Genomic DNA, 13,381 nt, shown 5'->3' with positions numbered 1-13,381 from the left:
AACCACAATAATAATTAGAAGAAAACGTTATTACATGACCTGTGGAGCTTACTTACATCTACCAACCTTTTAAACTTTCATCATTTTGTTTCTTATTGTCCCAGACCTTGATTTATGTAGTCCCAGAAAAGATTTGATTTCTTTCTATATTCTGTAGTTGACTTGTGTAGCAAAGATATCCGCTTTGACAATTTTGCATATTCTGTTAGTCTATTCATCCATTCTGTAAGATCCAGAGATTGCTCTGATTTCTATCTTGCTGTTGTAACCGTAGACTTAACTCATTGTAAACTTGTGGTAGATTAATTGGCCGAATACTTAACAATACACTTTTTGGATTTAATAGAAATTTACCTTTAATTGTTTTTTGCATTTCATCATGAAGCTTAATCCAATATTTTCTTGCTTTTTTTTACATGCCCATCACATATGAAAAAAGTTGCACCTGTATTTTGACCTTTCCAACATCTACCAATATAATCCTTATTAACTTTAGCAGGATTTTTAGGTGTAATACAACATCTAAAACATTTTACACCAATTTTTCTCTTAACATTTGACATTTAGTAAAATGTATTTATTTAGTCCCAAGACACTCCCATTGAGCCATACTTATATTTTCTCTAAAATTCTGCATCCATTTTACCATACAATCTTTTATTTGTTCTGCTTCTGTATCATATTGCTATAGCAAGCAGATGTTCTACCATTCAGCCAAGGCCTGTCTACACTTTTCTTCTCTTTCAGGACCCTGTTGCCTTTTTCATCGTAGCATCAAGGAGCTACTTATTGGACAAATCACACTTTTGGTAAACCAAGGCTGTATTCTACTGTATCCAAACCCACATAGTTGATCCTCATATCCTGATATGAATCTCTGCATATTTCTATTCAACCTCTTTCAGCCACACACACACCCAGTTTTCCAGTTCTCCAGGCCCAACCTCTCCTAACAAATGCTGAGTTCACACAAGAAGAAGAGGAGGAGGAGGAGGAGAGGAGGAGGAGGAGGAGGAGTTTGGATTTATATCCTGCTTTTCTCAGCTCTAAGGAGTCTCAAAGCAGCTTACAAACTCCTTCCCTTCCTCACCCCACAACAGATACCTTGTGAGGTAAGTGGGGCTGAGAGAGTTTGGAGAGAACTTGAGACACCTTGTGGTTAAGAAAAGCAGCATATAAATCCAAACGCTTCTTGTTTTTTTCTGGTTTTTTTAAAAAAAGAAATAAAAAGAGAAAAAAATGGTTGCCAACACCAGTGTTGGAAATTCCTGGAGACTCTGGAAATCTATTGTAATTCCAGGAGAACTCCAAGTCCAACCCAGAGGTTGGTAACAATAAATCTAGTGCAGAATGAACCCTGGTAAGCAGATACAATTCTGCACATTTATTACAATTGAATGGTTTTGCGCTGCCTGTTTTTTCCCCTCTGTTTTTTTTTAGCACAGCAATCCTCAACAGAGATTCCCCCCACCATTCCCCGTGGGCTTCGAAGGGTGGTAACTCAGCTGAATATTGCGCTGCGCGCCGCTTAAAGACGTCAGCGAGATTTTCAGCTTTTTATGAAGCCGTCATTCCGAGGCTTAATATTTTACTTGTTTTAAAGCACCGTATCTTGTTTTGCGGTGAGATGCCTTGGGAGCTAATTTGGCCCAGAGCTGCAGAATAAAAATGCTTGACAGTACAAAATAATCTATACCTACAAAATGAAGCGTTTTGTCAGTGGCAGCCCAGAAAGAGACGTTGATGTTAAACCTCTTTGGCGGTGCCAAAAACCACAAAGCCTCACAGAAGCAGTTCTCCCAGATGAGTGCCTAGCAGAGCTCGCTTACCTTTGGCTGATCGAATGCTCCAGCAATTTTTCTCCGGCTAAAAGAACACCAAGTGGTGTGGGCCAATGACTAGTCCATGTCCATATGATGTTACACATCCCACCTCTGCTGCAAGGTATCGATCAGTCTCTCTTCCCTACGTCTTACAAAAGGTTGCCAATCTTCAGGCAAGGCCTGGAGAGCTCCCAGAATTACAACTGCCCTCCAGCTGATAGAGGCCCCTTCCGCACCTGCAGAATAATCCACTTTGAATCACATTTGTTTGCAAGTGGATGTTGCTATTCCGCACAGTAAAATCCAGCCGCAAAGTGGATTGAAAGTGGATTGAAAGTACACTATTCTGCCTGTGCGGAAGGGGCCAGAGATTAGTTCCCCTTGAGAAAATGGCTGCTTTGGAAAGTGGACTGTATGAAATTATGCTGGGCTGAGCGCTCTCCTGTCTCCCAACCCTGTCCTTCCCAGCCTACCCACAATTTTCCAGGAATTTCCCAACCCTGAGCTGGCAACCCTTGCTCTCCCAGCTATCCTTGACAAGTGTCCTCCTGCCACTAGGGGGAGCCTGGGCTCCAGTTCCCCCCTCCCACGCTCCAGAGGATGTTGACAATTGGCTCCAGATGTTGCCTTCCGTTCGGGTCACAGGGCACCCTGGTGGCACTCAGAGATCCTGTCTATTCATCCCTTTGTGGATTCCCGAAGTTGTTCGCTGCTGCTCCGTGCCTCATCAGAAAGAAAAGAGAGAGAGAGAGAGAGAGAGAGAGAGAAAAGAGTGATCTTATTAGCTTAAACAGGCAGAAAATGACAAACAGATGGAGTTTCGCATGGTGCTGCTGTGCTTACAGGAGTTGTCCTTTCGCTCCAAATGCTGAGAACTGTATGTTTTTGTTCGCTGTCCCTTCCAAAGACAGCTGAGATCAACCTCCCTAGCCCAGCAGTATCTTGTCTAATGAAGCTATGGAAATGCAGGCTATATAGTTCAAATGCAAGCCAAAGAAAAGGGCAACGCCGTAGTAGCAGAGATCAAAAAACAACAGTCCATTTTGAGGCTAAATGATTATTATATACATGAATGTATAAGCTTATAGAAGTGTAAACATTTTATTACACATGACCCCAACATTATTTTTATTAGCACAGTGCGCTTTGGGTCACAGAACAAGTCGTCTGTACAGTGTTTATATTACCCGAAATATGGTAATAGAATATATCCGCTTGTATTCAGTGTCTACCTTGTAGGCAATACCACTTTCTGCAAAAGAAGTAGTTTATGGCCCTCTTCCGCACCTGCAGAATAAAGCACTTTCAATCCACTTGTTTGCAACTGGATTTTGCAATTCCGCACAGTCAAATCCAGCTGCAAAGAGCATTGAAAGTGGATCAAAAGTGGATTGTTCTGCATGGGCGGAAGGGGCCTATACGCTGCAAGAATCTGGTACTAATACACAACAACTTGTAATCATTTTATAGTTCGGCCAAACATCAACCTGGACTGTCCACATGGGATTTTTGTTTTTGCTCCACCTTGTAGTGTGGCCAGCTACCAGTGGGGGCTGGAGATCTTCTGCTGTTACATCTAAACTCCAGTTTACTTGGAGAAAATAGCCACTTTGGAAGGTGTACTCTATGATATTATATGGGCCCCTTCCCCATTGTAGGAGTCGACCTTGGATCGACTTGAGTCCAACCCGAGTCCTCCGCACAGACGTAGCGTCGGACTCGTGTCTGACTTGACTCACCCCCCTCTTGCCGTTGAATTTCTGAGCTCGACTGGGGGGTTGAGTCGACTGGCTGACTCGGGTTGTGCTCGAGCAGAAGCCGGCGGAGTGCAGAATCTCAGTTGACTCGACTCTGCCATCTAGCCAATCACAGCTCAGTATTTCACCCATGCGCAGAAGGGGAGACTCGTGGCGGCAGCAAAAAGCACAGGCATGCGCATGAGCAGGAGTTCAGCAACCAATGGGAGCGCCAGCGCAGGAAGGTGGTCCCGCCCTCTGAGGCGCTCGGCTCAGGAGCCGCGAGTCAGCTGCACTACACCCGGTAATGAGAGCGAATCTGAGCTGAGGTGCAAGTTTCCGCCAACAGGGGTCGGGGCTGAGTAGCCTCGTGTGGCTGGAAGGGAACATGACATGCCTTATGCTCATGCCGTCCTCACGTTTCCCTTTAATCTCCAGGTACGTTCTGGACCAGTGGGGCAGGAGTGCACGGAGCTCGTACTTTGCCTGAGAAAATTCGCTGATCATTCGGGCATCCGGTGATACCTTCGGCATGTTTCTTTGCCGTGCAACACAGGCTGACTGGCTTCACAGTTAAATGCAGTCTCTGCATCTTTTTTTTCTTTGGCTTTCTTTGTCCTTGGAGAACAGAGAGAATGCTTGCCTTATTGTAGGGGGGAAAAAACCACTCTTTCTTTCTAACATAATTCTGCCCTGGGAGCCTCACAGCTAGTTCCTGTCAAATACAGACTCGTAGGGCCTAACCTTGGCCCAGCAGATGAGATGTTAGTTAACTGCTGAGCCGGGTGTCTTGAGTTCAGATCCCAGTTCGGCTGTGGGCTTGTTGGAGAGCCTTGCAGAAATAATTCAGCCACAGTTTGCCTCCGTGTTGAAAAGAATGTGAAAAGTTCACAAGGAGTCTGTGAACTCGGCCCTTTGGGCTCATTTAATCTTTGAGGAGGAGAGTTGATGAGGCTCGAGCCGTGGGAATGAGGCTGAGTCAGTTAATCCTTTCTTGTTCCAAGATTCTGCTCTTTGGTGAGCCACAACTAGGGATGCCAGCCTCCAGGTGGGATCTGGGGATCCCCTATTACAGCTCCTCTCCAGATTACAGAGATTAGATCCATGGAAGAAAAGGGATGCTTTGGAAGGTGCACTCTATGGCAGCGGTGGTGAACCTATGGCATGGGTGCCAGGGGTGGCACTCAGAGCCCTTTCTGTGGGCACGCATGCACAGAGTTCATCATGTGGGGGAGGGGGGCGGAAAATCACCCCCGCACACACCTAGGCTAGCCAGGGCATGATCCTTTACCTGGGAGTAAGCTCGGTTGCTGACAATGGGGCTTGCTTCTGAGTAAACCCTCCTAAGGTCGTGATTCATCCATTCGAAGCATTGCACGATTGCTCCATCAAGCTTATTCCTGAGTAACATGCGCCTCAGAGCCAACTGTTTTTTCTAAACTAAAACCTCAGTTTTCAGGTTCAATTGCTGTGTCGGCACTTTGCAATAAATAAGTGGGTTTTGGGTTGCAATTTGGGCACTCGGTCTCGAAAAGGTTCCCCATCACTGCTCTATGGCACAGTGCCCCACTGAGCTTTCTGTCCTTCCCCGGCTCCATTCCCAAATCTTCAGGAGTTCCCTGTCCTAGATCTGGCAACCCCATGCTTTGTTACCCCTGCCAGCGGCTACCCTAGCACAACTGCCAAAACTAGCCATCGGAAGCCCTATTTCTCTTCAAATAACTTCAAAAATCTGCACCCTTTGAGCAAAATGGCAGGTCATACAATACTGAAAGCGAGCCAGGGAGTTTTGCGTTTGCAGGAGACGTTAGAAAACGGCTTCACAACATCCTCCTTTCTTCCTGTGTGAAAGAAGTCCCCGCCCCGCCCCGCCCCACCACGTCTTGCCACCGAGTCCACATCCGCCAAACAAATGCGACCGATCTTTTAAAATCTTTACGTCTTCCTAACGACTGGAATTTGGTTTCAGAGCAGCCACTGTTTCTAGGAGATGAAGTTCACCTGACAGCCCACATCTCCCACAAAGACCTTCACCGCCCCTCGTAAACAAAAGAGGAAGAATTTTCTAGACCTGGAATTCTGCTGAAAACGTGAGGTAAAATGCACTGTCCTCAAGCCTACAAGCAAATTCTATAGCACCAGCAATTACACACACAAGTAGCTATTCACAATTTATTAGTCATTATTTACTAGGGTGTTCTATTCCACTCTAGATGGAATTCACGGTTCCCTTTCATTCCCGCCCTTCCACTAAACCTACGAGATTGGCTTGCCTGAGAGATAGTGGCTGGCTCAGCAGGGGTCATGGCAGAGCGAATTCAAGCCTACTTGGTCCTATTTTACTTCTTAATTATTTTACCACACTGGTTCAGTTTATGGCATGTGTAGTGTGTAGAGCCAGCGTGGTGTAGAGGTTAAGAGCAGGTGGATTCTAATCTGGAGAACCAGGTTTGATTCCCCCACTCGTCCACCGGCTAATCTGGTGAGCCTAATGTATTTCCGCACTCCTACATTCCTGCTGGGTGACCTTGGGCTAGTCCAGGGGTAGGGAACCTGCGGCTCTCCAGATGTTCAGGAACTACAATTCCCACCAGCCTCTGTCAGCATGGCCAATTGGCCATGCTGGTAGGGGCTGATGGGAATTGTAGTTCCTGAACATCTGGAGAGCCGCAGGTTCCCTATCCCTGGGCTAGTCACTATTCTCTCAGCCCCAACTATCTCACAAGGTGTCTGTTGTGGGGAGGGGAAGGGAAAGGAGTTTGTAAGCCACATTCAGTCTCCTTATAGGAGAGAAAGGTGAGATATTTTGAAGCAAGCCTTTATTGGCATAGACAGCAGTACAACAACAATAAAAAACGGATTAAAAAGCATATACAATACAGGAAATACATGTTAGGACGAAGGAAATCTACTGGCGTTTAGTAATTTCCAGGAGAAGGTCTGCCACTATCATACAGAGAGAAGGATCAGGGTTGTCCAACAAGTAGTGTAATCTAATTAAATCGGGGAGGTCGGGTAAATGTAAAGGAGTAAGATTCACATACTTGGATATGATTTCCTTGAATCTGAGACAGTGAAGTAATTGGTGGGCCAGAGATTCAACTGAGCCATCGTTACATGGGCACAAAGGTGAGATATAAATCCAAACCACTCCTCCTCCTCCTCCTCCTCCTCCTCCTCCTTCTCCTCCTCCCTCCCTTCCTTCCTTCCTTCCTTCCTTCCTCCCTCCCTCCCTCCCTCCCTTCCTTCCTTCCTTCCTTCCTTTGCACATCGATAGGCATACCTGCTAAACAAATGACATGCCACCTTATCCCTTTGGCCATCTTATACCTTAACATGGCACAAACATTAATCCCTCGCAAACATCCAAGCACACCTGCACTGGTGTAAGAACGATGTCTTGTTCTGTTTTCATTGTAAGCCTGGGGCATTTGCAGCAGTGCATCTCTGTGATATCCCATCTGTCCCATCCCCATCTGAAGCAGGAGTGTTACTCTTTTCTTAAGACCAGAATTTAAAAAAATAGGCTAGAGAAGCCAACCTGGAGATCTCCCACTATCACAATTGCTCTCCAGATGGCCAAGATCAGTTAGAAAATGGCTGCTTTGAAGAGTAGATTCTATGGTGTCATATCCTGTTGAGGTCCTTCTCCTCCGCCCTCCTGAGGCTCCTCCCCCCAAACCTCCAGGTATCTCCTTAAGGGTATCTCCTTAAGGAAAATGCACCTCCCCTTCTCTCTCTGGACATGGCCCATCCAGCCTAGTGGAGGGAGTGGGAAGGGAAGGAGAGGGAGGGGTGGCATGCAAGGGAAGGGGAGGGGGGAGGAGTAGCATGCAAGGGAGGGGAAGGAGGGGGCCGGCATCTGGACATGGCCCACCCACACTAGCAGAGGCAGAGGGGAGGGGAGGGAGGGAGAGGGAGGAGTGGCATGCAAGGGAAAGGGTGTGAGGGAGGGGAGGGGTAGCATGCAAGGGAGGGGAAGGAGGGGGCCCGGCATCTGGACATGGCCCACCCACCCTAGTGGAGGGAGTGGGAAGGGAGGGGGAGGGAGGGAGGGGTGGCATGCAAGGGAGGGGGAGGGGGCCCAGCATCTGGACATGGCCCACCCACCCTAGCAGAGGGAGTGGGAAGGGAGGGAGAGGGCGGGGTGGCATGCAAGGGAAGGGGTGTGAGGGAGGGGAGGGGGAGGGGTAGCATGCAAGGGAGGGGGAGGGGGCCACCCTGAAAAATCCCTCCAGCTTTGTGGTGGTGGTGGCAGGGGGCGGGGGGGGGAGGGAATAGTGGTACAAAGGAGAATGACACCAGTGGTGAATTAGGAGGTAGAGAAGTCCACGCCCACCTGTCTGCATGTTCCCCCAGGTCTATCTTATGTACAATCTTGTAAGAAATATCTTACCAAAGCAGTTATGGGGAAACCTACAGTGGAGCTGGGGAGAACTTGGAAGGCACCTGACATGTAAAAGCCCACCAAACAATCGCAGTTCAAGGAGGGGACATCAAACCACCTTATATTTATGAAAAGGTTTTGCTGGAAGATATACAGATTTGCACCAACGTTTTCAGCTGAGCCATTCTGAATGGGATACTATTGCACCGTCACATAGAAATCCACACACCCCAACGCTACCTGAAGCGCATGCACTGAAATACTTCATGGATGGAAATTTGCATGCCACCTAATTCTGGCATCTCAGGTGGAGTAACCTGTTGAAAACTCCCGAACATATGAAAGACAACAACAGTAAGCTAAAACAAGTCCTCTATTGTCTCAATGCCTTAATTAGTAATTATCCCCTGCAATCAACATGAATAATTGCCAACAGCTCGGCATTTCTCACGTCCCCTTGTAAATCGAGCTTGTAAATGTGCCAGAAAGCTCAGATTCTCCAGACAGGGAGATTTGCGCTGCGTATAAAACAGATCAAGACAAAGTCACGTAAACCGGCACATTTTTGCATGCGAAAACAAAAAAACGATCCACACACAGCGTCCCGCATGGAGCATTTCGGCTCCCCCTTCCGGCGGCAGCTTCCCCAATGCTGTCTCAGAGGTCAGGGTGTCACTGGAGCAGCGCTTGATGAAGCAGAAGAAGGTGTTGTAAGAAAGCGGGCGGGCAGGAGTTGGCTGCAAACTCCTGTCTTTGTGAAAACCAGGGGCTCTGTTCGTCCCAGCCATGGACTGGTACACAGAAGAGTACAAAAACACACACACAGATTTGAGATCCATAGCGATGGAAGTCACCTCATGTGCAGATGTAGTCGCTTAGAAGAAGAGTTTGGATTTATATCCCCCCTTTCTCTCCTGCAGGAGACTCAAAGGGGCTTACAATCTCCTTGCCCTTCCCCCTTCACAACAAACACCCTGTGAGGTGGGTGGAGCTGAGAGGGCTCTGAGAAGCTGTGACTAGCCCAAGGTCACCCAGCTGGCATGTGTGGGAGTGTACAGGCTAATCTGAATTCCCCAGATAAGCCTCCACAGCTCAGGTGGCAGAGCAGGGAATCAAACCCGGTTCCTCCAGATTAGATACACGCGCTCTTAACCTCCTACGCCACTGCTGCTCCTTAGGGATCCACAAGCTCAGAGCTCAGGTAGGCATGCACAAATGCACTCACAATAGACAAGGAGATGGAGACACATGTCTGTCTGTCTGTCTGTCTGTCTGTCTGTCTGTCTGTCTGTCTGTCTGTCTGTCTGTCTGTCTGTCTGTCTGTCTGTCCAGAAAGAGAATGATATGAGAGCACATCCAGGCCACACTTCAATCCCCCACCCCCGGCTGGTGCTCTGGACTCCACATTTTGTCCTTGTCCTTTGATGAATCTGTCCATCTAGGCCAGGAGTCTGCAACCTGTGGCTCTCCAGATGTTCAGGGACTACAATTCCCATCAGCCACTGCCAATTGGTCATGCTGATGGGATTTGTAGTCCATGAACATCTGGAGAACCGCAGGTTGCAGACCCCTGATCTAGGCAACCCAAGTGTGGCCACTGTGTCTCGCCCCATTCTACAGCCCCCACCGTCCTCTCTCTCTCTCCCCCCCCCAACAGCCCCTCCCCTTCCTCTTGCTTGCTTCTCTACCCTGAGGTTGCCATGCCAGCCAGTTGCTATAGCCACGCTGGCAGGCAGTGAAAAGCACTGCTCCGCAGCAGTGATGCAGTGGAGGGAGGGACGGTCGGATTCAGAGATGCGGCGATTTTCAAAGCGTTGCAGTATTTAGTCTCAACGTGTCCCCCCCCTTTCCTGGAGGGGGCACTTGGCAAGGGCGAGGAGTGGGGTTGACATGAGCTCTCCCCACAGACCCCGATGCAAGATCCCCCCTGAGGTTCTCTGAGGAATTGGCCATTGGGCTTTTGAACACTGTGCAAGATACTCCTTTAGTGATCTCCCTCCGCCTTGCACTGCCCTGGCCTTCACACAGAGAGGCATGAGTAGATTACCAACGAGAATCTTCAGAGCCTAGATACAGAGGCATCCGATATCCGCCAAGATTGTAGGTGCCCATATCGGCCAGGGAAACAAAAATGGCCCACGCCACGAAGGCAGAACTGAGCGTTGCATGAAACGAAGGTAAAGGTAAAGTTTCCCCTTCAGTCGTGTCCAACCCTGGGGTACCACTGCGAGCTGTGATTTCATAAGCAAGCCTCTTTTGTGGGGTAGTTTGCCATTGCTTTCCCCGGCTATTCTTTACCCCCTGGCTATCAGCTAGGTACTCATTTACCGACCAAGGAATGGATGGATGGCTGAGTTGACCACGAGCCAGCTGCCAGGATATCTGACCCACAGGGGGCTCAAACTCCTGACCGAGTGAGTGGCAGTGCAAGCACTTAACCACTACGCCACTTAACCACTACGCCACACGGCATGAAACGAAAGAATATCCCAAATAGCAAGTTTTGAAGTTTTCAGAATTCTTCATGAGGCTGGTGGTTTGCTATAAAGCCAAGAAAGAGGAGGCAGAAGAGAGGTTATTTGCAGCCAGGGCGGAGAAGCCCCCAGTCCGCAGCAAGGGGGGGTCTTTCCCCGAAAGACAGGATTGTGTGGCGGACCTGACTGGGAGAGGGGTGCTGCTAAAAGCACAGGACTCCAAATTCAACAATAAGGAGCTACTGGGCCAGAGAAGCAACCCCCACCCCTCACCCCACACACACAAGCGATCTCATGGACATTTAAAAGTGTGATACACTCCTGCCGCATCAGGCTGGAACACCCTAGAAGTCGGCTAGGATGAAAAAAAATATTCTAGGGATCACAATGGGTGAGTGAATCTCTCCTCTCCCCTACTTCACAAAATATTAAAATCATAGAATCATAGAGTTCAAAGAGACCCCAAGGGCCCTCAAGTCCAACCCCCTGCAATGCAGGAATGCACGATCAAAGGACTCCTGACAGTCCAGCCTCTCTTTATGATGCCTCCAGAGAAGGAGACTCCACCACACTCCAAGGTAGTGCATTCCACTGTCGAACAGCCCTCATTGGAAGGAAGTGTTTCCTGCTGTTTAGGTGGAATCTCTTTTCCTTCACCTTGAACCCATGACTCTTGGTCCTAGTCTCTGGAGCCGCAGAAAACAAGCTTGCTCCCTCACCCACATGACATCCCTTCAAATATCTAAACACGGCTATCATGTCACCTCTTCACCTTGATCGTTCCTGGATCCTGGAACTTGAAGGATTCCCATATTTCACATCCATGGATTACAGAGCCCCAATTCCTACCCGTTCCTTCTTTCTTGGTAACCAGATCATGGTAACCAGATACCTTAAACCAGGTCTCATGGTCCCTTAAACCAGGAGCAGCAGTGGCGTAGGAGGTTAAGAGCTCGTGTATCTAATCTGGAGGAACCGGGTTTGATTCCCAGCTCTGCCGCCTGAGCTGTGGAGGCTTATAAGGGGAAATCAGATTAGCCTGTGCACTCCCACACACGCCAGCTGGGTGACCTTGGGCTAGTCACAGCTTCTCGGAGATCTCTCAGCCCCACCTACCTCACAGGGTGTTTGTTGTGAGGGGGGAAGGGCAAGGAGATTGTAAGCCCCTTTGAGTCTCCTGCAGGAGAGAAAGGGGGGATATAAATCCAAACTCTTCTCCTCTTCTCTTCTAGTCTTATCTCTTTAAAATGTCAAACCCCCACTTTTTAAAGGAACGTGATTGTGCCCCTGGTGTCTCAAGGACACAAGTGAATGTAAGGGTTACATAATGGGGTTCCCATTCATGTTGAGTTTGTAGGGCAGGTAGGGGCCATCATAAAATGGCTGGGGGTGGGGGGGTGGCTGCATCAGCCAATGACAGAATATCAGGAAGTTCCAAGCCAATTATGCGCGTATTCTAGATGGGACAGCTTCCAAATGGGTCCTCCCAGCCAACACAAAGGTGATGTCTTCTGGGTTTTCCTGACAAACCTTCTGATCCAAAGAGGTCGAAGTAAGCCAAAGATTTGTCAAAGGCTTTCATGGCTGCAATCGTTAGGGTGTTGTGGGTTTTCCGGGTTGTATGGCCATGTGCCGGTAGCATTTTCTCCCAATGTTTTACCTGCCTCTGTGGCTGGCATCTTCTGAGGATGAAGATGCCGGCCACAAATGCAGGCAAAACATCAGGAGAAAATGCTACTGGAACACGGCGGCCATACAACCCGGAAAACCCAAAACACTGTAAAGTCGAAGCTGGTTCTTTGCTTCAGGGAAGGGAGGTGTGGGTGCCAGGAAACATCCCCCTAGATAAAAATTAGTTTGCACATTTTTTATCCCTCAAAGGAGCTTGGAGAAGAATGCATTGTTCTCCCCTACTCTTCCTATGACAGCCCTGTGAAACAGGTGAAGAGGAGAGGAACCGGCCAAAGATCACCCAACAGATTTCCATGGCAAGGTCAGGATTCCAGCCTGGATCTCCCAGATCCAGCCTTAACTGCTCCATTACACTAGAGTTGTCAGGGTTATCAGATCCAGGTTGGCCTGCCGCAGGGGATTGGTGGGGTTATCAGATCTAGGTTGGAGAACTCCTATAGATTTGGGGATAGAGTCTGGGGAGGACCTCAGTGAGGGGCAAAGTCCACCCACAAAGCATCCATTTTCTCCAGGGGAACGTCTGCAATCTGGAGGTTAGCTGTTATTCGGGGGAACTCCCCAGCCGACATCCTTATATGACCCACCTTTGTTCTACGCAACCAGTTTGGTCGGGTTCTGTTTTGCCTGCATCCTCCAAAAGCCAAACAACTTTCTCTCCTCTTTTCTGTCGCTCCAGAGCTTTGCTTCTGCAGAACCCCCCCCCCCCCCCACACACACACACATGAACGTCCCCCCCCCTCCGGCTGTCGTGAAACAACCCCCCCTCCAGGTTTGAATGCTCATCTACCACCCTGAGTGTCAGAGCCAAATTACTAGCTGCTAGTTTTAATTACCCGGGAGCGAAGAAGCGGATTCTCCCTGGAATCCTGCAGATAGGCCCAGCGCTACCCAGGCGCCGTCCGTTTGTAGCGATTGGTCAAGGCTGGAGAGGCGAACCTTTTCCCTGTCAACCGGCTGCTTCCCCTTCCAGGGCTCCCACGATCTTCCAGATTGCTTTTAAAAACACTGTGACGTTCGTTCTGAGTCAAAAACAGACACGCCGGAACAGTGTCGTGCGACGGGAAGGCAGTTTCTCTCCAGATCTGCGGCGCGAGAGGTGTTTATTTTATCCTGCGACAAGGCAGCTGGTTATTCACTGGGGGAATCTCGTTGCGTGACCTTGGGCTGGCCAATAGGTTAGATGTGCTGCTTATTCAAAAAAGGAGGTTTTTTCTTTGACCTCCCCAAAAAGGCCATGCTGGGAGGCCGTAGGACTTGTATGCTTAAAAG

The sequence above is a fragment of the Sphaerodactylus townsendi genome, linkage group LG15, assembly GCF_021028975.2.
Source record: "Sphaerodactylus townsendi isolate TG3544 linkage group LG15, MPM_Stown_v2.3, whole genome shotgun sequence".
NCBI classification, from domain to species: Eukaryota; Metazoa; Chordata; class Lepidosauria; order Squamata; family Sphaerodactylidae; genus Sphaerodactylus; species Sphaerodactylus townsendi.
This window is presented reverse-complemented; position numbering follows the sequence as displayed.